This window comes from Lutra lutra, chromosome 6 (assembly GCF_902655055.1).
Source record: "Lutra lutra chromosome 6, mLutLut1.2, whole genome shotgun sequence".
NCBI lineage: Eukaryota > Metazoa > Chordata > Mammalia > Carnivora > Mustelidae > Lutra > Lutra lutra.
The window spans coordinates 28,090,612-28,118,357 of record NC_062283.1 but is presented as its reverse complement, the minus strand read 5'-3'; positions in this window follow the sequence as shown (position 1 = coordinate 28,118,357).

Genomic DNA, 27,746 nt, shown 5'->3' with positions numbered 1-27,746 from the left:
CCAATCCTGGTTTGGGCAGAACGCTTGTGAGAATTGTCCAGAAAACGCCCGGTGAACACGCTTGGGGCGCCGAACATCTGCAGGGCCACCGCACATCTGCAGGGCCACAGCCTGGGCCTGGCCCGGCCTCGTGAGCAGTCGCGTCCGAAACCCGCCAGGAAGCCCTCCAGGAGTCAGGCTCCAGTGAGGGCGACGCCTCCTGCTCCTCAGCCTGTGGTGGTCCCCTACCTAGCCTGTCCACTGGGGCAGGGCGTGCCCCCAGCCCCGGACAAGAACCCTCGCCTGCTCCATCAGCCTTCCGTTTCCAGGGTCCTGTCCCTCGGGGCCTCCAACTGGGGAACACTGAGACCCGCGCCACAACTCCCCTCGCACCCCAGCGGAAACCGTGCCTTTCTGCGCTCTGGACAAGCCTCAATGGGAGAGAAACTTTCGTTCCCCAACAGAGGTCAGCCCCACCCTTGGGCGCCCCAGCTGCCCGAATAGGCTGAGGCAGACACCTGTCCACAACCCGTCCCACAACTCTGCCCCAGGAACGGGAACGGTACCATGCGCTGGGGCCCCCAAGTGGGCCGGGTCATCTCGGCGCATTTTTCGGGTGGCCGGGACAGGCCCCAAGCGAGAAAGGGCCCTCAGTCACGGGGAGCAGGGCGGTCCGCAGGGCTACCCAACGCCTGACAATTCTCACGAGCGTTCTGCCCAAACCGATCCCAGTTTGGGCAGAACTCTCGTGAGAATTGGCTGAAAAACGCACGGCGAACTCGCTTCGTGCGCAGCACATCTGAAGGGCCACCCCGTGGGCCTGGCCCGGCCTCGAGAGCGGTCCCGTTCGAACCCCGCCAGGAAGGCCTCCGGGGGTTAGGCTCCAGCGAGTGCGACGCCTCATGCTCCTCAGCCTATGGTGGTTCCCTACCTGGCTCTGTCCGCTGGGGCCGGGCCTGCCCCGAGCCAAGGTCACAAACTCTTGCCGGCTCCCTCAGCCTTCCGTTTCTAGGGCCCTGTCCATCGGGGCCTCCAACTGGGGAACCCTGAGTCCCGCGCCGCGACTCCCCCTATCACCCCGGCAAAAACCTTGCATTTTGGCGATCCAGAGAAGCCTCAGAGGGAGAGAAAACTTCGTTCCCCAACTGAAGTCAGCCCCACCGTTGGGCGCCCCAACTGCCCGAATAAGCGCAGGCGGATGCTGGGCCGCAGCCCGTCCCTCAACTCTGCCCCTGGAACGCTCCACTGCGCCGGGGCCAAAGGGTGTGCTGCGTCATCTCAGCGTGTTTTCCGGGTGGCCATGACACGCCCCGAGCGAGAAAGGGCCCTCGGCCACGGGGAGCAGGGCAGTCCACAGGGCCGCCCAATGAGGCCAATTCTCACGAGCGTTCTGCCCAAACCGGGATCGGTTTGGGCAGAACGCTCGTGAGAATTGGCCAGAAAACGCCCGGCAAACTCGCTTCCCGCCACACACGTCTGCAGGACCGCTCCCTGCCCCTGGCCCGGCCTCAAGAGCCGTCGAGTCCGAACCCCACCAGGAACCCCTCAGGGAGTCAGGCTCCAGCGAGGGTGAGACCTCCTGTTCTTCAGCCTGTGGTGGTTCCCTACCTGGCCTGTCCGCTGGGGCCGGGTCTGCCTGGAGCCCCGGACACGAACCATCGCCTACTCACTCAGTCTTCCGTTTCCAGGGTCCTGTCCTTCCGGGCCTCCAACTGGGGAACACCGAGTACCGTGCCATGACTCCCCTTCCCACCCAGGCATAAACGGTGCCTTTCGGCGCTCTGGAGAAGCCTCAGAGGGAGAGAAACCTTCATTTCCCAACTGAGGTCAGCCCCACTCTTGGGCGCCCCAGCCGCCCGAAGAGGCGGAGGCGGACACCCTGCTGCAGCCCATCCATCAACTCTGCCCTGGGAACTCACCGCTGCGCCAGGGCCCCGTGTGGGCTGGGTCGTCTTGGCGCATTTTCTGGGTGGCCACAACAGGCCCCAAGAGAGAAAGGTCCCTCGGTCCCGGGAACCAGGGTGGTCAGTAGGACTGCCCAACGCTGGCCAATTCACACGAGCATTCTGCCCAAACCAATCCCGGCAAACTCGCTTTGGGCCACGCACGACTGCAGGACCCCTCCCTGGGCCTGGCCTGGCCTCGAGAGCCTTCGAGTCTGAACCCCGCCAGGAAGCCCTTCGGGAGTCAGGCTCCAGCGAAGGCGACGCCTCCTGCTCCTCAGCTTGTGGTGGTTCCCTACCTGGCCCTGTCTGTAGGGGCCAGGCCTTCTCCAGGCCCTGGACACGAACCCTCACCTGTTCCCTCAGCCTTCCGTTTCCAGGGTCCTGTCCCTCGGGGCCTCCACCTGGGGAACACTGAGTCCCGTGCCACGACTCCCCCTCTAACCCCGGCGCAAAACGTGTCTTTCGGCGCTACCGACAAGCCTCAGAGGGAGAGAAATCTTCGTTCCCCAACAGAGGTCAGCCCCGCCCTTGGGGGCCACAGCAGCCCGAATGGGCGGAGCTGACGCCAGGCCCCAACCCATCCCTCAACTCTGCTCCGGGAACGCTCCCCTGCACCGGGGACCCCGCGTGGGCCGCGTCGTCTCCGCGAGTTTTCCAGGTGGCCGCGAGAGGCCCCGAGCGAGAAAGGGCCCTCGGCCACGGGGAGCAGGGCGGTCCACAGGGCTGCCCAACACCGGCCAATTCTCACGAGCGTTCTACCCAAACCGATCGTGGTTTGGGCAGAACGCTCATGAGAAATGGCCGGAAAACGCCTGGTGAACTCGTTTCAGGCGCCGCACATCTGCAGGACCGTTCCCTGGGCCTGGCCTGGCCTCGAGAGCCTTCGAGTCCGAACCCCGCCAGGAAGCCCTTCAGGAGTCAGGCTCCAGCGAAGGCGACGCCTCCTGCTCCTCAGCCTGTGGTGGTTCCCTACCTGGCCCTGTCCGTAGGGGCCGGGCCTTCTCCAGGCCCCGGACACGAACACTCACCTGCTCCCTCAGCCTTCCGTTTCCAGGGTCCTGTCCATCGGGGCCTCCAACTGGGGAACCCTGACTCCCGCGCCCTGACTGCCCCTATCACCCTGGCGCAAACCGTGCCTTTTGGCGCTCTGGAAAAGCCTCAGAGGGAGAGAAACCTTCGTTCCCCAACTGAGGTCAGCCCCACCATTGGGCGCCCCAGCCGCCGGAATAGGCGGAGGCGGACGCCTGGCCGCAACCCGACCCTCAACTCTGCCCCGGGAACGCTCACCTGCAATGGGGCCCCGGGTGGGCCACGTTGTCTAGACGCCTTTTCCGGGTGGCTGCGACAGGCCCCGAGCGAGAAAGGGCCCTCGGCCACGGGGATCAGGGTGGTCCACAGGGCTGCCCAATGAGGCCAATTCTCATGAGCGTTCTGCCCAAACCAATCCTTGGTCAGCACCCACAGTGAAGAGCCCAAGTCTTGGTTCTGGCTCAGGTGGTGAACTCAGGCCCTTGAGATTGAGCCCTGAGGCAAGCAAAGGGCTCAGGGCAGAGTCCACTAGGACTCTCTCTTGGTCCTGCCCTTCCCAACTCCCCCACTCACGTGTGCTCTTTCCCTAAAACAAACAACGAAAACCCTTCCCAGAAATGAGCAATGGTTGAGAGAGGGAGGGGTGGTGAGAGAAGCGACCGGCCCCGGCGCAAGCAGGAGGAGCCCGAGATGCTGCCTGCCCAACTAGAGCCACGCTCCCTCTAACACAGAGCAGCAGCTGGGGCCGCCGCGACCGGGGCTGCCGCCACCGCCACCACCGCCTCAGCGAGTAGCTGAGCCTGGCAGCCAAGGCCCTAGCAGCAAGTAGTGCCTCTTCGCCACCTGAGCGCCCTCCCTTGGGGGGGGCAGGGCCGCAGATTGGACTTCTGGAGGGTGGGTTTAGGGAGGAGATTCCAAGGAAAAGATGGGAGTCTCCCTGCTGTGAGGAAAGAGACTTTGGAATTCAGGAAGGCTAGAGTGATGAAAAGGCCATGGGTTCCAGAAAGAAGGAAGTCAAGTAGAAAGCAAGCTCTTGGAAATCCACACTGCAGTCCTCTTGAGTCCTTGCTCAATAGGAAGCAGTGTGAGTCTAAGAAAATGTCCCAGGTTCTAACACAGAGTAAAGGCAACTGAACCAGATGGTTGCCAAGACTCTTACAAGGATAGAGGTCATTGCAGTTCGCACCAGCCAGAGGGAAGAGTTCTCTTGGCTAAGTCAGAATATTCAGTAGAGACCCAGGAAGGATCATGAGTGAGGAGCGGGATGAAATGATGCCTCAAAGAAAGCTTATTCTACAGATTCCCTCAACAAGTGGGAGAACAAGTTGAGAAAGAGTCAGAATGACCTACTAATAGCTCACTGACCGTGTGACAGCCAAGAAGAGAAGGCAGAGACCAGCCTCCAAATGACTCAGGTCATCGAAAGGAAGGCAGTTCAAAAGGGAAGAAGGAATAGATGGAAAAAGAAAACACGACTAGCCAGGGAGTAGACTTCCACTTCAACATTTCAACAGTGACCTTCCGAATGAACGACTAAAATTCTATTGAAGGAAAAGACTTAAATAGGTCAGTAAAAAATAAACTCTACATAGAAGGATGCAGCGGATAGTCTAGATTTTGTGAAAAGAAAAAGGATGAAAAGGGCTAGACCGTACCCAAGCATATCCTAAAAGTCTAGGTCTTTTTCTAGGTCTTTTCCTAGGTCTTGACAACAGACGATAGAAAGACACCCGATCGAATGAACAGAGAAAGAAGACATTTTAGAACAACAGAGGATCCATTTAGAAAGACATGGCCATCTCCAAGGTGTCAAGAAATCCGATGAGAAATCTCCTTCTTGAGATCCACCCCATCAAGCCCATAAAACAAGGCTCAAGAAATTTCTTGGAAAGATTTTCTTTCTTGATTTGAGAGGGAATGAGTGACAGAGAGCGTGAGAGAGGAGAAGGTCAGAGGGAGAAGCAGACTCCCCAAGGAGCTGGGAGCCCAAGGCGGGACGAGATCCTGCAAGTGCGGGGTCATGACCTGAGCCCAAGGCAGTCGCTCAAACAACGGAGCCACGCAGGCGCCCGTCTCCAGATTGATCAACAACAGCTGAGGGGCACCTGGGTGGCACCCTCAGTGAAGAGCCCAACTCTTGGTTCTGGCTCAGGTGGTGATCTCAGGCTCTTGAGATGGAGCCCTGAGGCAAGCTCTGGGCTCAGGGCAGAGTCCACTAGGACTCTCTCTTGGTCCTGCCCTTCCCACCTCCCCCACTCCCGTGTGCACTTTCCCTAAAACAAACAATGAAAACCCTTCCCAGAAATGAACAATGGTTGAGAGTGGGAGGGGTGGGGAGAGAAGAGATCCATCCTGGGGCGAGCGGGCTGAGCCCGAGATGCTGCCCGCCGGACCAGAGCCACGCTCCTTCAACCTCAGGGGCCGCCCCCTGGGCCGCCGCCGCTGCTGCCGCTGCCGCCACAACCAGTAGCTGAGCCCGGAGCCAAGGCGCTAACAGCACCTAGCGCCTCTCCGCCATCTGAGCGCCCTCGCTTGGGGGGCGGGGCCGAAGATCGGTCCAGGGAGGGGACCAGGGCGGCGCCCAGGCGCCCTCTTGCGGGAGAGGGGCAGGCAGGATGTGCAGGGAGATTCCCACTGGACTGTCCGAGCTGCTGCAGGGCTTCATGGTGGATGTGGTGAGGCACAAGCAAGCAGACCCAGCCCTGCATCTGGCTCTTTGCTTTGCAGGGAGCCTGTTTTCCCCGCTCTCTCTGCCTGCCTCTCTCTACTTCCTTCTCATCTCTGTCTGTCAAAGAAAGAGATAAAATCTGAAAAAACATAATAAAACAATGCTCAATATTCTTGTCATTCATGTGGACCCCATGCGTCCACATTTTCTTTTGACTTATTGAATTGAAGGAATTGGTTGATTGATTGACGAATTTGACAGAAAGAATGAGACAGTGAGAGAGGGAGCCCAAGTAGGAGGAAGGAGTCCAAGTGGGGGAAGTGGGAGAGGGAAAAGCAGGCTTCCTGCTGAGCAGAGAGCCCCAGGCAGGGCTTGATCCCAAGACCCGGGCATCAGGACACCAGCAGAAAGCAGATGCTTCCCAAGGAAGCCACCAAGGTGCCCCACTCCATGATTCAATCCATTTTTCACTCTTCAATCCGTTGGACGAAGCAACACTGTTTTGGGTCTGCTTTCTCTGGGTTAACACTAACACTTTGTGTTTTCCTCTGCTCTTTTGTGATCACTGAGGATGTTCGGAATCTCTTCATGTGTTTCTAGGCTGATGGTTTTCTCCTTGGGATATTTCTGTTCAAGGATTTTCATTGTTTTGCAGTTAACTACCATTCTTTCTTGATTCCTAGTTATCCTATCTAGATGTGTATAGAGTTCCTTAGCTGGGAAATCGAAAGAGCCTTTCCTACTGTTAGCCTTGTCAGTTGGTGGGCAAGAGGTTTTGTTTTTAATCTGTGAATGAGTGGAGTCCAACTTCCCAACCTTTCTTGTGCTTCCTGTTTTTGGTGTCCTGTTCCACTCATCTCTGCCACCTCCCCCGATCCTAAAAATGTTTTCCTGTTGTATCTTCCAGAAAACTTCTGATGTCCTCTTTCGCATTTAGGCTACATCAGTCAGGAATAGCGTTTTAGTTTCTTGGGTTCCATGTGGATAATCACGTGGGTTAGCACCACCTTGTCAGAGTCTGCCCTTTTCTGTTTGTCTGTTTTCTATGGTCATGTCAAGAGTCCTTTTGTAATAAATCCTATCCCATCAGATTCTCCTCTCATTCTCTTTCTCCCTCACTCTTGCTCTCGCTTCTTTCTTCAGATTGTCTGGGGAATGACTCGTCCTTTTCCTGTCCATGGAAAGAGAAAAATTGGCTGATCCACATACACAGGCACTTGCTAGCTAGGAAACTGGGATTGCATTGAATCTCCCCATCAAGTGGCGTCCACTGAATCTTTCCATACTGATCATCCAATCTATGAACCTGTTCTATTAACGTAGGTAACATATTAACCTTCTGGACATTCCATTGATTTAGATCATAAATTCCCCTGAGTCATCTTTTATGGTTTTCTGGGTGGAGACTTGCTGGCTAGAGACTGTATAAAGTCTTTGCCTAGATGAAGTCCTCGTTTTGGTGCTCTCATCAATAGGATTTTCAACCTTTGTGCATAGGTCACAGAAGTCCAATGAATTTTTCTGAATTTTTAACTTCTATCCCATGACTTTGAGGAATTCACTTCCTGATTCTACTACTCTGTACATTCTCTTAGAATATCTTTCTAAGATGGAGAGGAGAAGGGAGTTGAGGGAAATTGGAAGGGGAGGTGAACCATGAGAGACTATGGACTCTGAAAAACGATCTGAGAATTTTGAAGGGGTGGGGGGTGGGAGGTTGGGGGCACCAGGTGGTGGGTATTGTAGAGGGCACGGATTGCATGGAGCACTGGGTGTGGTGCAAAAATAATGAATACTGTTATGCTGAAAAAAATAAAAAATTAAAAAAAAAAGAATATCTTTCTATACAAATTTCACTCATTTTTTCCAGTTGTTATACCTTCAATGTTTCCTCCATCTCTTCTTATACTCACTAGGATGTCCCCTCCTAGTTTGGTAGAAGAGTTGTTCAATTTTAGGTGTTTAATACTGCCGAATTTTGTTTCTGCCTTGGTGAGCTGATTCTGTATCTCATAGAAGCCGCACATCGTTATGTGTGTATGTGGGTATTGATGCAATCTAACCAATTTAATCTTTTCATTACAGTATAGAAAGCACTGACATTTCATTAAATGACTGAGCTCCTCAATTTTTGTCCATTTTCTTGCAATTTGTTTGCTTCATCCCTTTTTAGATCCCTTTCTTAAAAATACATTTTTTCTTTAAAAGTATTTAATTTCAATTTTATATTGAATGTAAATGTATTTAATGTAAAATAATTTAAATTTAATTTAAAATTTTTCCTTTTAAATGCTGATAAATGCTGCCAGCCCCCAAATCTCTGGTCACTTTAAGGTATATACATAATGAGAAAAAGGAATGTAGACTTACACAGAAGAACCATTTAGCTTTTATAGGTCCTTCGTTGAAAGGACTAGAGGATTTACCTTCCCAAAAAGAAACAAATTCAGAAGGAAAGAGTAGGATGAAAGTCACCTTCATCAGCCTATAAAGAGATACTCAATACCAAAAAAACTGTAAACTCCAAAAAGATGCCAGCTGTTTTTAAATAAAAGTGTCAGATGACTTTAGGTAACAATAACTTTCATGGAGATTGAGGAGGTAGAGGTGGTTGAATTGTTCAGGAGGCACCAAAAGCATGCGAATAACCTTGTAATGAAAGGAAAGAAGACTGAGATTCTGAACAAAAATATTTTATTAGGCAATATAAAAATAAAAATAAAAAAGAGTATCTATATCTATCTATCTATCTATCTATCTACGTATGTATCTATCTATCTATACACCTATGTGTGACTCTTGTCCCTGAAGTTCGCTGTCGGAGAAGAGTTGCTGGCAGCACCAAGTATTCCCTGCTGTGGAAGCCCAATCCGTCAGGGTGTGGGCACGTTCCTACGTGTCTGAGAGAAGGCTTTGGGCTTAGGCAAGTGGGGCGTTGAAAGGCACACTGGGTTAAGCTCCATCAAGAAGCTGAGTGGTTGGTGCACTGCTCTGTGCCTCTAGGTGTCCCCACCGCTTCTCTCTTCCCGGGACAGAGTGGGGCTTCCTGTGCAAATGCGTTCTCCTGAAGCCATCCTCTGGAGTGCTCTGTGATTCTGTAGCTCATGCCTGTCTGGCCTCCCTACACAGAGCGCCCCCAGAGAGGTTTGCCTGAAGGATGGCATCACCGTCCTGTTTTCTGGGCGAGCCGTCTGTGCAACATGGTGCTCCCCTAATGTTCGCCCCAATGAGGCCTAGGACGGTGGGCGTCAGGCTTAGGGAAGCTTGGCTGCTGTCAGAAGTCCGCCCACGCCCTCAGCACTAGAGTGTGTGTTTTACTGTGTGTCCAGCGTCACGTTCGCAGCATAAGCCCCAGTCGACGCCCATGTGTGGGGTTCGGTTAGGCTGAGGCATGGGGCATCCGTCTTTGACAGCCACCGACCTAAGGCACAGCTGGGAGCCTTCCTTAGGCCTCTGCACCAAACCGCCAGAGCGAGTCTTTCTGTCTTCGGGAAAGAGGCCTGTACGCGAAAGGCAGCTCGGCTTCTGGCTTGTTTCTTAGAGTTAAGGCAAAGGTGCTAACTCAAGGTTTCCAGGCTAAGCTTTGAGAAGGCATCCTTCTCTGTGGAGCTACGTGTGTGGGGATGGTGTTGACATTCCAACCTGACTTGTTTCTCACAGGGAGGTCGTCGGGCTTGACCTGGGGCGTTCCCACACAATCCAAGGCAACAAACTGCGTCCCTATGTAAGACGTGAGGTGCTGCCACGGGAGAGGCCGGCTCCACACCCCGGGCACTCCGTTCTCAGGAAGCGGGCCCATTCCTCTCACATCCACACTTCTCTCTTCATGCACAGCATTCAGGGAAGACGTTTTCCCGGAGTGCGGTGTTGCTTTGAATTCAGGGCTGTGCTGTCCCTTTGGGCTTCCAGGCCCCTGGGTGAAATGACTCTGTGTCCCTTTAGCCAGCTTTCTCAGCAGAGATGCTGGCAGCACCCACTTTTCCCTGTGCTATATGCCCAAGCCGTCAGGGTGTGGGAACTTTCCTCCGCGTCTGAATGAGGGCCTTGGGTTTTATCGGAAGGCAGAGTTCACAGGGAACCCTTGGTAAAACTCGTTCAAGAAGCAGACTGGTTGGCGCCCTGCTCAGTGCCTCAAGGTGTCACCACTGCTTCTCTCTTCACGGGACAGAGTGGGGCTTCCTGTGCAAATGTGTTCTCCAGAAGCCATCCCCTGGAGTGCTCTGCGCTTCCGTTGCTCATCCCGGGCTGGCCTCCTTGCCTCCAGAGCGCCTCCAGAGAGGTTTGCCTGAAGGACGGCGTCGCCTTCCTGTCTTCTCCGCGAGCCGGGTGTGCAGCACGGTGCTCCCCTAACGTTCGCCCCAGTGAGGCCTAGGACGGCGGGTGTCAGGCTGAGGGAAGTGGGCCGCTGTCAGAAGTCCGCTCACGACCTCAGCACTAGAGTGTTTGTTCTTCTGTGTGCCCAGTGTTACGTTCGCAGCAGAAGCCCCAGTCAACGCCCTTGTGTGGGGCTTCGGTGAGGCCGAGGCATGGGGTGTCCATCTTGGACGTCCCCCGACCTGAGGCACAGCACGCAGCCTTCCTTAGGCTTCCGCACCAAACCGCTGGGGCGAGTCTTTCTGTCTTCTTGAAAGAGGCCTGCACGCGAAAGGCAGTTCGGCTTCAGGCTTGATTTTGGAGGTAAGGCGGTGGTGCTTACTCAAGGTTTCCAGGTTAAGCTTTGAGAAGGCATCCTTCTCTGTGGAGCTACGTGTGTGGGGATGGTGTTGGCATTCCACCCTGACTTGTTTCTCATAGGGAGGACGTCGGGCTTGACCTCGGGCATTCCCTCATGCTCTGAGGCAGCATACCGCTTCCCCGTGTATGACACAAGGCGCTGCCACAGGAGAGGCCGGCTCCACACCACAGGCTCTCCATTCTCAGGAAGTGGGCCAATTCTCTCACATCCACACTTCTCTCTTCATGCACGGCATCAGGGAGGAGGTTTTCCTGGAGCACAGTGTTTCTTTGAATTCAGGGCGGCACTGACCCTTTGGGTTTCCAGGCCCCTGGGTGAAACGACTGTTTTCCCTGAAGCCCGCTGTCGGAGAAGAGTTGCTGGCGGCACCAACTTTTCCCTGTGGTGGAAATCCAAGCCGCATGGTGTGGGCACTTTCCTACGTGTCTGAGAGAAGGCTTTGGGCTTTAGCGGAATGTGGTGTTGAAGGGCAAACTGGGTTAAGCTCCATCAAGAACCTGTGTTCTAGGTGCACTGCTCTGTGCTTCTAGGTGTCCCCACCGCTTCTCTCTTCACGGGACAGAGTGTGGCTTCCTGTGCAAATACATTCTCCTGAAGCCATCCCCTGGAGTGCTGTGCACTTCCGTAGCTCATGCCGGGCAGGCCTCCCTGCACAGAGCGCCCCCAGAGAGGTTTGCCTGAAGGACGGTGTCACCGACCTATCCTCTCTGTGAGCCGGGTGTGCAGCTCTGTGCTCCCCTAACGTTCGCCCCAATGTGGCCTAGGATGGCGGGCGTCAGGCTGTGGGAAGCTGGGCTGCTGTCAGAAGTCCGCTTACACCCTTAGCAAAGAGTGTTTTCTCTGTTGTGTGTCCAGCGTCACGTTCACAGCAGAAGCCCCAGTCAACGCCCATGTGTGGGGCTCGGTTAGGCCGAGGCATGGGGCGTCCTTCTTGGATGGCCCTCGACCTGATGCACAGCATGCAGCCTTCCTTAGGCTTCCACACCAAACCGCCAGGGCGAGTCTTTCTGTCTTCGTGAAAGAGGCCTGCACGCGAAAGGCAGTTCGGCTTCTGGCTTGTTTCTTAGAGTTAAGGTGAAGGTGCTTACTCAAGGTTTCCAGGCTAAGCTTTGAGAAGGCATCCTTCTCTGTGGAGCTACGTGTGTGGGGATGGTGTTGGCATTCCACCCTTACTTGTTTCTCACAGGGAGGTCGTTGGGCCTGACCTCGGGCATTCCCACACACTCCGAGGCAGCAAACCGCTTCCCTGTGTAAGACGCAAGGCACTGCCACAGGAGAGGCCGGCTCCACACCCCGGGCGCTCCGTTCTCAGGAAGCGGGCCCATTCCTCCCACATCCACACTTCTCCCTTTGTGCACAGCATTCAGGGAGGACGTTTTCTGGAGCACGGTGTTGCTTTGAATTCAGAGCCGCGCTGACCCTTTCAGTTTCCATGCCCCTGGGTGAAACGACTGTTGTCCCTGAAGCCCGCTGTCACAGCAGATATGCTGGCGGCACCCACTTTCCCTGCATTGGAAGCCCAAGCTGCATGGTGTGGGCACTTTCCTACGTGTCTGAGAGAAGGCATTGGGATTAGGCAAATGGGGCATTTAAGGGCACACTGGGTTAAGCTCCATCAAGAAGATGAGTGGTAGGTGCACTGCTCTGTGCTTCTAGGTGTAACCACCACTTCTCTCTTCACGGGACAGAGTGTGGCTTCCTGTGCAAATACGTTCTCCTGAAGCCATCCCCTGGAGTGCTCTGCGCTTCTGTAGCTCATGCCGGGCAGGCCTCCCTGCACAGAGCGCCCCCAGAGAGGTTTGCCTGAAGGACGGTGTCACCGACCTATTCTCTCCGTGAGCCGGGTGTGCAGCTCGGTGCTCCCCTAACGTTCACCCCAATGTGGGCTAGGCCGGCAGGCGTCAGGCTGCAGGAAGCTGGGCTGCTGTCAGAAGTGCGCCAGCGCCACAACACTACAGTGTTTGTTCTGCTGTGTGTCCAGCATCACGGTCTCAGCAGAAGCCCCAGTCGATGACGCCCTTGTGAGAGGCCTTGGTTAGGCCAAGGCATGGGGCGTCCTTCTTGGACGGCCCCCGTCCTGAGGCACAGCACGCAGCCTTCCTTAGGCTTCCGCACCAAACCACCAGGGCGAGTCTTTCAGTCTTCCCAAAAGAGGCCTTTACACGAAAGGCAGCTCGGCTTCAGGCTTATATCTTAGAGCTAAGGCAGTGGTGCTTACTCGAGGTTTCCAGGCTAAGCTTTGAGAAGGCATTCTTCTTTGTGGAGCTACGTGTGTGGGGATGGTGTTGACATTCCACCCTGACTTGTTTCTCACTGGGAGGTCGTAGCGCTTGACCTCGGGCGTTCCCACACACTCCGAGGCAGCAAACCGCTTCCCCGTGTAAGAAGCAAGGCGCTGCCCCGGGGTAGGCCGGCCCCACAGCCCGGGCGCTCCGTCCTCAGGAAGCGGGCCCATTCATCTCACATACTCACTTCTCTCTTCATGCACGATGTTCAGGGAGGACGTTTTTCCCAAAGCTCAGTGTTGATTTGAATTCAGGGCCACACTGTCCCTTTCAGCTTCTAAGCCCCCGGCTGAAATGACTGTGTGTCCCTGAAGCACGCTGTTGCACCAGAGATGCTGGAGGCACCCACTTTTCCCTGCGCAGTAGGGCCAAGCTGTCAGGGTGTGGGCACTTTCCTTCACGTCTGAGAGAAGGCCTTGGGCTTTAGCGGAATGAGGAGTTGACAGGGTACCCTTGGTTAACCTCGTTCAAGAAGCAGAGTGGTTGGAGCCCTTCTCAGTGCTTCTCAGTGTCACCACCGCTTCTCTCTTCATGGGACAGAGTGGGGCTTCCTGTACAAATGCGTTCTCCTGAAGCCATCCCATGGCAGTGGCTCTGCGCTTCCGTCGCTCATTCCGGGAAGGCCTCCCTACACAGAGGGCCCCCAGAGAGGTTTGCCTAAAGGACGGCATCGCCGTCCTGTCATCTCCTCAAGCCAGGTGTGCAGCACAGTGCTCTCCTAAGGTTCGCCCCAGTGGGGCCTAGGATGGCAGGCGTCAGGCTGAGGCTCGAAGGGCTGCTGTCAGAATTCCGCCCCCGCCCTTAGCACTAGAGTGTTTGTTCTGCTGTGGGTCCAGCATCACAGTCGCAGCAGAAGCCCCAGTCGACGCCCTTGTGTGGGGCATCGGTGAGGCCAAGGCAAGGGGCCTCCTTCTTGGACAGACCTTAGGCCTGGCACGCACCCTTCCTTAGGCTTTTTTTTTTTTTTTAATTTATTTTCAGTGTAACAGTATTCATTGTTTTTGCGCCACACCCAGTGCTCCATGCAATCCGTGCCTACTCCAATACCCACCACCTTGTTCCCCCAACTTCCCACCCTCCGCCCCTTCAAAACCCTCAGACTGTTTTTCAGACAGGCTGGGGGAAGTGGGGCTGCTGTCAGAAGTCCGCCCACACCCTCAGCACTAGAGTGTTTGTTCTGCTGTGGTTCCAGCATCATGGTCAAAGCAGAAACCCCAGTCGTCACCCTTGTGCGAGGTTCGGTGACGCCAAGGCTAGGGGCCATCTTCTCAGACCGCCCCAGACCTGAGGCCCAGCACACAGCCTTCCTTAGCCTTCCGCACCAACCCACCAGTATGACTCTTTCTCTCTAGGCGAAAGAGGCCTTCACGGGAAAGGCAGTTCGGCTTCATGCTTATTTCTTGGAGGTAAGGCTGTGGTGCTTACTCGAGGTTTCCAGGCTAAGCTTTGAGAAGGCATCCTTCTCTGTGGAGCTTCGTGTGTGGGGACAAAACCCAGCACCTTCCTAAGAAACAGAGCAATCATTAAAACCAAACTCAAATATCATAGAGATGTTAGAAGTACCTGGGAGGGAGTTTTAAATAACTATGATTATTATGTTAAAGGCTTTAAAGGAAAAAGAAGACAACATGTAAGACAGGTGTTTAAATTTAGAAATTATAATAAAATTTCATTAAAAACACCAAAAAATAAATTGCATAACACAGTCACAAAGAATGTTTTCAATGGGATTAATAGTAAACTGGGCATAGCCAAAGAGAGAATCCATTTACTGGAAGACAGGCATACAGAAGTCACCCAGGCCGAATGCAGGCTATGACTAAGAAGTCGTTAGATGAATGAAATAAACACAAGGAAGTTAGTGGGGAAGAAAAACCCAACCCAAGTAACTGGAACCTAGTGTTTTGACTGGATAACACAAAGCCTTAAGGCCAAAAGAACTAAGGGGTTATTGCATTCTAGTTGGTAACCTTGTTTCACATGCAACTGTGGGACATATTTTCAAACTGCATTATATGAGTAGTAGGCTTGAGCAAATGAATACATTTTAGTAATGAGAGTCAGAGATCTCACTATTGGAGAAAAAAAGTGCTATATCCCAAGGTCACAGGAGCCACATTTAAAAAGATCTCTCAGTGACCAATGCTGAAATAATCAAAGCAACACAATAAATAATAATAATATTATGTTATAACCCCTCAATAAAATATATGTCTATGAATCTGAAGACTTCAGTTTTTAGCCCAACATATAAAATGATTGGAAATCATTACTCTTACTCTTACAATGAGAAAGCAAAACTAGACAAACTGAGAATCAGTGAGTTTCTCAGACACACCAAAGAAATGAGGTTGCAGGACAAACTGCATTCCCCAAAACTCAAGAGTCTGGTGTATCCAGAGAGATAATGCTCCTGAGACTGGCTTACCTGGAACAGGAGCTGCCAGTCAAGGATCAGTTATGCAGTATGCATTAGGAATTTCCAGACTGCAGAGAGACTATAGGCAGTGATAAGGTCCTTGAGGATGCAATTAGAAGGGCCCCCCACACCTTCCCAGGCTTTTCCTCCAGGAACCCCATAAGATTTTCACTGGGAGATCAGAGAAAGCTCCTAAGGAGCTTGTCCTTGTTCTTCCACAGTTCTTCTCCTCTGTTGTATTCCATTCCATTCCGTTTTCCTGGTCCTGACAGGCAAAGGGGGTAGTTCGTGTTGCAAAACTCTCACAAACCCTTCCTCTGTAACAAGGGCCTAATCTCCAGGATGGAGGACATGACTAGAGCATGAATTGGAAACATATCCCATTTTGGGGAAAGGAAATACACTCCACCCTAGACCAGTCATACCTTCCCATGTCACCTAAGGCGGGGTCAACAAAGAAAAGGACATGAGGAAATATACTAGAAATGTTACAGCTGGAGAGGAGACTAGTGAATAAGAGTGAGCAAAGCTCTGCTCCTGGAGGAGAAGCAGAAATACCTCATAGGCCAAATCCCCAAGACAGGCACATTAAAAGATGGACACTTAATCAGAAGATTAGAGCACATCCCTTTTTTTCTCCATAACCTATCACAATACTAACAAACCTCCAGAAGTAATAAAGGTGGATTATAGAAAAAGGGCTGCAAGACACACATACTCTCTAAAAACAGTACAAAAGGAAACTGAAAGCCAAGAGGGAAGAAAAACAAGATCACCAGAGTAATGCAAAACCTCTGGTGCTTACCGTGAAAATAAACATGCAATGTACCCAAACTCCTAGCCAGATTAACATAAATCCTCATACTAATGGTCTACTTACCTCAGTTACTGTTTCTTTGAACAATATGTCTGGTATCAACAAAATTCATATGGCATTCTACAAGAGACAAAGAAGTCTCTGAAGAGACAAAACAAGTATCAGAACAGGACTGAAATATAAAAAAGATGTTGAAATTACTTCAGGAAATTTTAAGTAACAATGACTAATATGGTCAAAGCTCTCGAGGGAAAAGGAGATAATATGTAAGACCAGATGGAATGTCAGCAGAAAGATGAGAACTATAAGAAAGGAGGAAAAGGAAATGCTAGATGTTAAAGACAGTATTGGAAATGAAGACTGCCTTTGATGGGTGCCATCAGTAGACTGGACATGACTGAGGAAAGAATCACTAAGTTTTAATATAAGTAAATAGAAACTTCTCATACTGCAATGCAAAGAGACAAAAAGAAGGAAAAAAGGATAGGATGGGATGAAACAGAATGGAATAAAGAAGAATCTCCCAGAACTGTGGAAAAATATCAAAAGTTGTGATATGCCTATACTTAGGAATATCAGAGAAAAAAAGAATGGAACAGAAAAACATTTGCAGGAATAATAATGGCTGAGAACTTTCCAAATTAATGATAGATACCAAAGCATAGAAACAGAAGTTTAGAGAATAGAATACTAAAAATACACACAGACACATCACAGAGTTAAAGTGCAGGGAAAGGAAGATAAAGAGAAAATACTGATGGAATTCAAGTTTTTGGGGAACACTTTCCATACAAAGAACAAGATAAAAATTACAGCAGACTTCTCATTAAAAAAAAAAAAAAAAAAAAGAAAGAAAAGAAAAGAAAAGAAAAAAGAAAAGAAAAGAAAAAAAGGCAAACCAGAGTGTAATGAGATCTTTAAAATGCTTGGGTGCTTGGGGGATGGAAAAAACTCTGCATCTATGAATTCTATATCCTTTGAGATTATCCTTCCAAAGTAAAAAAGAAATAGTTTCTCAGATAAACAAAAACTGGGAGAATTCCCAGACAGCTGACATGCCCTGCAAAAAATGTTAAAAGAAGATTTTCGGCTGGGTGCTGCCAGCTGGCCTTGTGGTGGAGCGGACTGCGTGTTCGAGAGCGCGCGGAGGTTCAGCTCGGTCCCAGGGGGCCCCCAGCCAGCAAACCCAGCGCTTGCCGGACCGCGGCATGACCTCCAAAGACTTGGCCAACAGCCCAGAACGAGAGCCGCAGTCGGCGAGGAGCCGCTCCCGAGGGTGGGGGCGCTCGGGTCTGTGGCTGAGCTGCGCTGTCCCCGAGAGAGACCCTGCCCTCCGGCTCAGGCGCGTCCTCCTTCCCCGGCGCGTCTCCGCAGCCCGGGTTCCTCAGGGTCAGACCCACTGGCCTCGCGCCAGCCAAGCCAGGCGGCTCCTCCCGTGACAGCACTCGGCGCGCCCAGGGCAAGAGACTGGAGCCCCTTGGCTGGAGACCAGCGCGTCGGCCGGCTGCGGGCCCCGGTGGCTGAGGAGCCAGGCCGCGTGGCCGGCAGTGCGAACGTCAGTGGGGTCACGACCCGACCCGGAGCCACGCGAGCTGCTGGCGGGCTGGGGAGGGCCCGTCCCACGGTCTGCGGTCCTCGGAGCCCCGCGGCTGACACTCGGCTCCCTCAGCTGTGGCTGCTTGGGGGCTTCTTGTGCTTCTCGCAGCCTCTCGGCCACTCGGGATGTTGAGGGTCACTGCGACCCCCCACGGTGGAGCCACTGGAACGCCGCAGGGCTGTGGGGCCGGGGCACCTGGGCCCGCGGACTCTGACGGCCAGTGGCTGGCCTCGTGCTGACCACATCCCAGCGTCCAGCTCCTGCATGGCGCTTCCTTCGCCTCCGTGCTCTCCTGCAACGGGAGGACACTGACCGCTCTCTGTCCACCTCCACACTCCAGGCCGCGACACTGGCGTCCTTGTCACAGCAACTCGCTAGGTCTCCTTTACCCACAGCGTAGGACGCTTTCCACCTCCCTCCTCCCTCCTTCTGTTTCTCTTTCCTCGTTCTTTCTCTCTCTCCCTTTCTCTCCTTCTGTCTGTCCGTGTCCCCAGCCCAGCCGTATGCACAGTCAGTATGTAGTGACAGCCGAGAAGTTCAGAGCCGGAGACAAACAGGCGCTGTTGCCGGGAGAGCACACACCCTGCGGCCTTCTCTGCTACTATGAAAACAAAATAAAACACCCCCCCAAACCCCAAACACCCCCTAATTAAAACTGTCGAGAAAGAAACAACAGGCTCCAAAGGTATTCCCTTGTGTTAAGTCCCACATCTGCAGACAAGACTTAACACCCAACCGACCTGCGGCTTCAGCCCTCCCTGAATGTCCATCTGGCATCACCTTGTCAGCGCTAGTGAGGCCACTAGCCTGATAGACCTTCTGTCCCTGTAGGAAGGCGACCTTGCCTGAATCAATCCACTCTTTGCTACAAATGCTGTTCTCCTGCCTCTTTCCACCTCTGAGAGATGTTCATTGTGTGCCACTCCTGGAGCTCCTTCCTGTTTGCTAGAAGGGGTGCTGCCCAAGGCATGAATTGTTGAATAAAGCCAATAAGATGTACCAGATCTACTCCGTTAATTTTGTTTTTTAACAAATCCAGAAAGCAACTACTCAAGGATTCTGAGAGTTCATTAAAGTTGTATTACGAAGGGAAGTCAGAGTTCAAGAAGCCGCACTGGCTAAGTTTCCTTTTTTATGTTCCATCTTCGACGTGAAGACCACACTAGTCCAGAAGAGCATACAGACACAGAGAGCAGAGTCTTGAGATTTACCCTCTATCAGTCTGAGGGCCAGGAATGGGATCCTCGGGAGACTGAGAGGCTGACAGTATGGGAGGGAATCAGTTGTTTTCTTGATTTCCCTTTTCTGTCCTTTATAGGCCGCCTCTTTTCTCTCCTGACCATGACCTGTGGCAGCTCAAATCCCAGGCTTTTTGCAGCAGTGACAACAGGAGAACCCAAAACCCTATGAGAAAACTTGTCTTTCTGGCCAGACACATTAAACTGGATAGGAGGGCCCAGTAGTCTAAGATTTATTGTTTCTTTTCTTGTCTCTGCTGCACCAAGCAGCTGTACACAGGCACCTCCCACCCCAAAGGGAGACCCCAAGGGCCGTGAGAGCTAGGAGCACTGGCAGAGGGAATTTCCCAAGTCCACGTCTGAACAGACACAAATCCTAGGGTGGCCTCCAAAGTACATCTGTACAGAAAATACCTGCACACTGCAGTGGAGCACTGAACTTCGAGCACCAAACCATGACAGTGACCATAGATCACTTCCTGGACAAACCCCTGAGACACCAGTGCATGGGCCATGTCCACTCAGTTCAACAAGATTGTCAGGTGGTGAGACTAGAATTCTGCCCATGAAACTGAGCCTGTCCCAGCCAAACAGGGCTGATTGCCTGTAAAAACAAAATCCACAATATTTAATATTTTCCAGAGCATTTCAACAGGAGACAGAAATTTTAAAATATAACATAAAAAAATACTCAGGATAAAACCCAAATATATTTGACATACAAAGGGTCACAAAATGATAACCAATAATCCAAGGGAAGAGACAATCATCAGAGGCCAATCCCAAGATGACGCAGATGTTGAAATTATCTAAGACTTTAAGGCAACTACCTATCATAACTACACTCCTTGAGAACAGGGTAGATAGTGAAGAGAAAGTGAAGTTTTCAATAAAGGAGGGGAAAGTATGAAAAAAAAAAAGAAACAGAAATTTTGGAACTGAAACTTACAGTAGATGAAATAAAACAATTCCCTGGATGGGCTTGTGTGTGGAAGGCAGACAATGGGAAGTGAATTTGAAGATAGACCCATAGCAATTATCCAATAGGCAATTAATTATAATCCAATTATCCAGAGAGGAAAGCAAACTGGAACCATGGCATAGCCATAGGACCCAGTGGGACAATATCCCAAGTCTAACACCCACATGCCCAGATGAGAGTGGAGAGAGTCCAGTGCTCAAAGAGCAATTATTTGAATTAGTGGATTAATTCCATACTGGAGGTCAAACCATGTAAAACCATGTCAAACCCTTGTAAAACCTCCCCAAATACGGTGCAAGACAACATTTTACAGATTCAAAAATTCAGTGATCCACAAACAGGATAAACTAAAAAAAAAATGTGTAGACACATCCTACTTATCATGCTACAATGAGGCTTAAGGAAAATATTTGAAAAGGTGAAAAAAATAAAATGTTTTCCCTCAGCACAAATGAACAACAGTGTCCCCATTTTAAGAAGTTCATCTGTGACTGTTTCTCTCTGCAGAAGACATTTAAACCAACAAATAAAGTGGAGCGAGGGGCACTGTGGCTCTGGGAAAGATGTGCAAAACATGAAGTAAAATAAAAATTTGGGGCGCCTGGATGGCTCAGTGGGTTAGGCCGCTGCCTTCGGCTCAGGTCTTGATCTCAGAGTCCTGGGATCGAGCCCCGCATCGGCCTCTCTGCTCAGCAGGGAGCCTGCTTCCTCCTCTCTCTCTGCCTGCCTCTCTGCCTGCTTGTGATCTCTCTGTCAAATAAATAAAATCTTAAAAAAAAAAAAAAATAAAAAAAAAAAAAAAAATAAAATAAAATAAAAATTAGTGGGCAAGTTATATAAATATTTGGAACCTCAAACAAAAATTGGGTTTGACATAAGTGACTCTTAATCTCACAAAACAAACTGAGGGTTGATGGGGGGAGGGGGTTGGGAGAGGGGGGTGGGGTTATGGATATTGGGGAGGGTATGTGCTATGGTGAGTGCTGTGAAGTGTGTAAACCTGGCGATTTGCAGACCTGTACCCCTGGGGATAAAAATATATGTTTATAAAAAATAAAAAAAAATTGGGTTTGATTTAGAGGCAAATAAATGAGTTTTACTTTTTTTACCCCTCTGGCTCATCATCTGTGGTAATGACCAACAAATGAAACCACTGTAAGGTGAGTAATTAAATATAAGCAGGGTTGGCTGAACACATTGCCTGTTCTACTTCTGAAAGTCAAGGGCCCTTGGAAGCTTACTCAAAAGGCATTAAAACATCAACTGCTTCAGGCTCCAGCTTACTCAATAAAAATGGCATTTCTCAGTGGAGTTTCTCCTGTTGGCATCCTGCGATGACATTCAGGCCTAATATGTGGCAGTGTGGACAATCTGCATATCCTGCATAGGGCCTTCTACCACACAGTGTGTCCTACCTACCAACATCCTCATTTCTTAGGAACCACAGACAGTGACGATGAAATTTCAAGGGATTTAGAATCTGAGAGCACCTGGGTGGCGACTGCCTTTGGCTCAGGTCATGATCCTGGAGTCCCAGGATCAAGTCCTACATCAGGCTCCCTGCTCAGCGGGGAGTCTGCTTCTTCCTCTGACCCTCCCCCCTTCTCATGCTCTCTCTCTCTCTCTCTCTCATTCTCTCTCTTTTTAAAAAAAAAAAAAGAATCTGAATGTGCACATATCCCCTACATGCCCAGAGTAGAGCTCTTGACTGCATGAAACGAACTTCCTTTCATAATCAGAGACATTTTCTTAACACATATTTATGCCTTTGAAACTCCAGTTTCCAAATTACCCACGCTTATCACAAAAGGGAAAAGCACTCTAAAGAAGAAGTATGCAGGGAAATTGAAAGAACACTTGGATGAGAACCTTCTGTGCTGACACACGGGGAGAGTGGGGCTTCACTGGTCTCCAGGCACAGCAGCTCCCTTCAGTCTTGACCCTTAGCTACAGGTGTGGGAGTGTCTGCAGATCTGCCAAACAGGGCCCCTCGCCACCCAAACAGGTCGTGTTTGAGAAGGGCATCGTTTGACCTCTAGACGTGTGAATCCAAAGGAAGTGATGCAGATTACAGCAAAGGTTTGCTCTCATTTGAAGAAGAGTGAGCAGGTAATGTGTGATCTGCTGAATATGGGCTGAGAAGGAAGAGAAAAAGATTTTTGTTATTAGAATACAGTTCTTGTATGACCTGATCCCATCAGACTGAAAAATATATGTTCCTAGCTGTGGAGAGCAGGCTATTTTAATGGTATTTTAGCCATAAAAATTGCAACTGGGTATACTCATGAATTTTAAATGTTTTTATCCTTATATTTTTCCTACGTAATTCTTACTAATGAGATCATCTGAATAAGGACTTTGTGATTGCTATTTAATAGGAAAAACTAAGGATTTCAGGTTTTGTATTTTGAGGAAGGGAAGAATTACTGCCAACTCTGATCTTCAGTGTGTCTTGGCTTCTCCCTAGCACGGAGGCCGGGATGACATGGTCCCTGCTCAACGTTTTGCATCACACTGCTGGAAATAAACACAAAATCCCTAAAAAAAAGAAGAAGAAGATTTTCAAGCATAAGGAAAGAGATATAGATCATTATAGATCAAATATAGATCAAATATAGAATTTCCATAAAAGAAAGGAGAGCATCAGAGAAGGAATATGTGAAGGTAAAATAAATTATTCTCTTTTGTCTTATTCTTAACTGATCTAAAGGACAACAAGTTGGGCAGTAGTAGTATTTTGGATAGCTATATGAATAAATGAAATAAATAACAATGTCACCAGAGAGAGAAGGGAAGATTTGGGATACTAGGTTATAATGTATTGGCACTCTGTGTAAAGCAGTATATTGTTACCTAAAGATGTACTTAGATAAACTGAACATGTATATTGTAAACCCTAGGAAACCACTAAAAAGAGTTTTTAAAGGAAGTTGAAATGATAGAAACAGAAAGGAATTAAAATGAAATCATATAAAATATACAGTGAGTTTATACTGACATAAATAAGATATTAAATAAGTAAGAGGTTGAGAAGGAACAACTCCTCCTAACAAAATATTTTGAATTAATAAACATAGACTGAGGGAACTAAAAAGCCACCATTAGAACACCATAGTAGGAATTGCTGTAGTCAACATCCATTGGTGAATGCTAAGACTGGTTAACAATAGAAGAAGAAACAGATTTTTACATCGTTCTCATTTAAGCTTATCTTTCTTAAAACACTTAGTATTACAAAGGGAAAATAATGACTTTACAATGAAGAAACCTTCAGACTCCACCTTAGTGTGTGATCAAGATTAACATCACTGGTAATGAGACATATCCCATGTGCCCCCTGATAAAGATGTACTAAGAAGGGTTCATTTTCTGTGGTCTTCTTCCTCAAAGTGCATACCATTAAGATCTTTGTGAAAAAAGCATAATAGAATCCCAAAATAAGATACATTCTTCAAAATACCTGACCAACACTCTTTAAAAGTGTCATAAAATCAGGGGGAAAAAATAAGAACCTGTCAGATTAAAAAAGACTGAAGAGTCACAAGTAGATGTAAGAGAAATCTTGGTTGGATTCTGAAACAGAAAGTGAACATTTAAAAAACTGGCATCATCTGAATAAAATTTAAATATTTAAATTTAATATTTAAAGACAAATGAATATGTGTTTGGTAAATGGGACAAATAAAACATTTTTCTGGCACTCCCAATAAATATGAAATGTTGAATAATAAACTTCTCTGGTTTGAGAGTACACATCTGTTGATTAGCTCTGAAAACTTGGGGTATTATTTCCCCAAAGTCCAAGCATCTTTCCTAGGGATCAGTACTTAATAATGATGTGCTTTCTGTCCACGGTAAATTGTAATAATTCTGCTAAAAAAAAAGAAAGAACATATTGGCCATTTTGATTTCATGTTTGCTCAAAGCAAGAGCAAATTCTCCTTCAGAACAGATGAATGCACTTTATAAGAGGATTGGTGTGCCAGTCACAGCCAGAGTCAACATGCCTGAAAGAACCCCTTTGCCAAAAGTTAATTATGACACTTAAGAAAAGCTTCCTACATGTTTTTTTTTATTTAATTTTTAAAATTTATTTTCAGTCTAACAGTATTCATTGTTTTTGCACCACACCCAGTGCTCCATGCAATCTGTGCCCTCTCCAATACCCACCACCTGGTTCCCCCAACCTCCCACCCCCCGCCTCTTCAAAACCCTCAGATGGTTTTTCAGAGTCCATAGTCTCTCATGGTTCACCTCCCCTTCCAATTTCCCCCAACTCCCTTCTCCTCTCTAACTCCCCTTGTCCTCCATGCTATTTGTTATGCTCCACAAATAAGTGAAACCATATGATAATGGACTCTCTCTGCTTGACTTATTTCACTCAGCATGTTTTTAAGTTGTATATTTCAGTTTTGCTTCTCTAGCTCTTCTGTGCAAGGAACAGTCATGGTTTATGTTTTCATTTCTCCATACAGAATCTATGATTAAGTTCTGTCCCTAAAATTCACAGATGGAAATCACCATTCCGTAGCTACCAACTGCCAAACTCAGTCAGTTAATAACTGGGGATTAAACTTAATTTAGATGAATTTGTATTAGTATAGAGTTTGTAAATCAGTTGTTTTCATATTAGTTTACATGTTGTCTAGACATGACTCATGTTAATTCTTTGCGTGGTTCAACTACTAATTAAAGACTTTAAGGGTAACAGATGCAAACTTTTGTTTAAAGCTCTAAACATAAATCAAGGTTGGAGTGGTGGTCCAGTGTATTTTAGGTTAGGATTTTTTTTATGTTGGTACAAAGCTACATATTAAAGTCTGAAATGGATTTAGTTTAGCCAGTTTAACATGGAAATGGCTTCTGATAAAGATGACAGGGATAGGTTTAATTGATGGTAAGATAAATTTTAGAAAAATAGGAAAATTGTTAAAAATTAAATTAAGGGACACCTGGGTGGCTCAGTTGCTTAGGCAGCTGCCTCCGGCTCAGGTCATGATCCCAGCATCCTGGGATCGAGTCCCACATCGGGCTCCTTGTTCTGTAGGGAGCCTGCTTCTCCCTCTGCCTCTGCCTGCCACTCTGTCTGCCTGTGCTCGCTTGCTCTCACTGACAAATAAATAAATAAAATCTAAAAAAAAAAATTAAATTAAAATCCCCAAAACTCAATTGGTATGTAAGACACTGAAACAATATTAAAATGATTCTTACTTGCAGATTTCAATTTGTACTTCTACCTCTTCCATTCAGAGTCTAAACCTTATGTAATAGAGTAACTGTTCTTTGGAAAGTAATTCTGATAATTCATTTAATTCTAGTATCTTTTGAACTTCTTGGCATTTAATGATCTTAATTTTCTGAATACAGTAGGAGTTGTGGTAAAAACTAAACCAACTAAAGCAAATTGGAAGCATTTTCTTCATTTCTTACTACTCTCCAAAATCAAAAAAACAAAATTGGTGACCTATGTTCAAGTTTCAGAAACATAATTAGAGGTCATTTGTTTACTAGTTCACAAATTTTCCTTAAAAATCAGAATTAATAAAAATCCCAACCCTTAAATTTCAGTTTTCCTTATTTGGCTTATATCTGAATTTTAAGATGGACAAGCCCATTAGAACAAATCATTATTTTAATTTGTTTAAATTTTCCTGAATTGGGTTAGGAAGTGAGCTTTCCCATTTTCAGAATGGATGTCACAGATACCTAGTTTCTTTAAATCAGTGTCAGTTATGCATTATGTATTTTATAACCCTATTTTTATTTATTGGAATATCCATTTTCTCCCTACAAAAATAGCATTACTTATACACACATGAGAAAGTCACTGCAGAAAACAAAAAGACTTGATGTTATGTCAATGTGATTCACGTATTCCCTATTCTTGGATGGATAGAAAGGATGAAATGCCATTTCAACACTGCCTTTGTTCCACAGCTTGTCATATGTATCTTGTATTACTCTTAAGCATGACATTTCTACTCTGCTAGTAATTCTATTATTTTTTTGGTAATCTGTAGGAAAGACTGTCCCTACCAGTAAAATGACTGAAAATTGAATCTTCATGAAACTATCTTTAAATATAAACAAGCATTAACAACATAAACATTATTCTATTTATCTATATACCACTAGTGATTCCTACTGTTACCTTTGTCTCTGAACAAGTCTATAATTTGGGAGAGGTTTCATGAAGTTTTATTTTCAAAATATCACTTTTTAAGAATTAGCAAATAACTTTCAACTTAAAATTTGCAAATGAAGTAGGAGGGAATTTCCATGTACTATTTACCAACATTTCACCAAGTGATTTACATTCAAAATAAAGTTTATATTCAGAATGGTTGTTGGTGTTCTCTCTCTCTTTCTCTTACTCATTCTCTATCTCACCTTATATAACTGTATATATATATATATGTACGATATCTTTTTGGTTTTGTTTTTATTTTTTCTGTGTGTGCATAATACCTCTGTAATGAAGATAATATTACCATGACTCCAAGGGGACTTTGATTAATTAGTAATCATTTCCCTATTGCTTTGACCATTATCTAAAACAAACTTTTTTTTTTTAATTTGCCTTGGGTCACTGATGTAGTATACTAACTAGTTTTGTTCCACAGCTTGGACTTACACTCAATAAATAGTCATAGAAATCACAGTGAGGATTTATAAATGTGATTTCTAAATATATTCAAATCACACCAAAGATCTAAGTTGCTCTCTGGATGCAAATGCACAATAAGAGAAAAACGGAAAATCTAGACTTAGGCAGAACACTTTGTACAAAACCTTTTTACATATTATAAGCAGAAACTTGTCTTATTTATACAGTATATCTTTGGCCCAGCATAATGTTAGTTGAAAGAAAGAAATCAAGTTCCACTCCTAGGCATATAACTTAAGAGTACATCATGACTTCAGTCGAAAGAAAGGAAGTTCAGTCAGAGTATCAAAGTTTGAAGCTATGGGATGAAAGTTTTCTTTGGAATGAATGGATGAGAAGCATTAGAATTTAACTGCCATCTCAATATTTCTTAATTTTTTAACAACTTTGCATTGTTCTGAACAGCATCTCAAAGGGTGTGCCAAGATAATCAATTATTAGGGAAAGATTATAGCTCATCATATAAGAGCTGGATTCCAAGAGATGCTCAAATTTCACAGTCCACACTTTCCATACATTTTTCATTGGGTGCCCTTTAAAAAGTTGTCCTGAGTATGTCTAACCATCCATCCTTCTTTTTCTTATGCTTTCTGTGGGTCACTGCCTGGTCTTAGGCCCAGAAACTCAACCCTGGCATTCAACAGTGGAGGGATCTAAATAATATCTTCTTTTAACCTCAAAGCAATATAACCCTACATATCCTATCCAAATAGGATCCCCTTTGCTAGTAATCAAACAGTGAAGATAAATGAAAACTTTGAAGTAACTTGTCTTTTGTTGGAATTTTCATATCATGTTCTCATGAAACTTACTGTAATAAGTAAGCCCAATAAGATAATAATATAATACTCAATATGGAGTAAATTTAAGTTCCATAAGTTTTAATGGGACAAATCATGTCATCTACAAATAGGTCAGGTTTATTTCTTTCTTTTCTGTTTTTCTTTTCCATTTTTTACCATTTTTGTACTTGTTAGAACTCCCAGCACTGTGCTGAATAAAAAGGATAAGAACGGACATCCTTGCTTTGTTCCCAATTTTAGGAAGAAAGCATTATTTTTCACCATAGTATAATGATAGCTGTTTTTCTTTTGTTAATCTATTGAGGAATTTCCCCTTCCATTTCTACATTTCTAAGAGCTTTTATTATGAATCATTGTTAAAATTTGTCTTTTTTACTTCCTGGATTGGATGATAGGATGATGCAATTTTTCTTCCTTAGCTTGTTAACAGGATGGATTGTGTTGATTGATTTTCGAATACTGAACTAGACTGCTATCCTAGGATACTTGGTCATGGTGTATAATTTTTTTTCTCAATTTTATTAGCTAATATTTTAAGGATTTTTTGTGACACTAATATCATAAATGAATTGGAAAGTGTT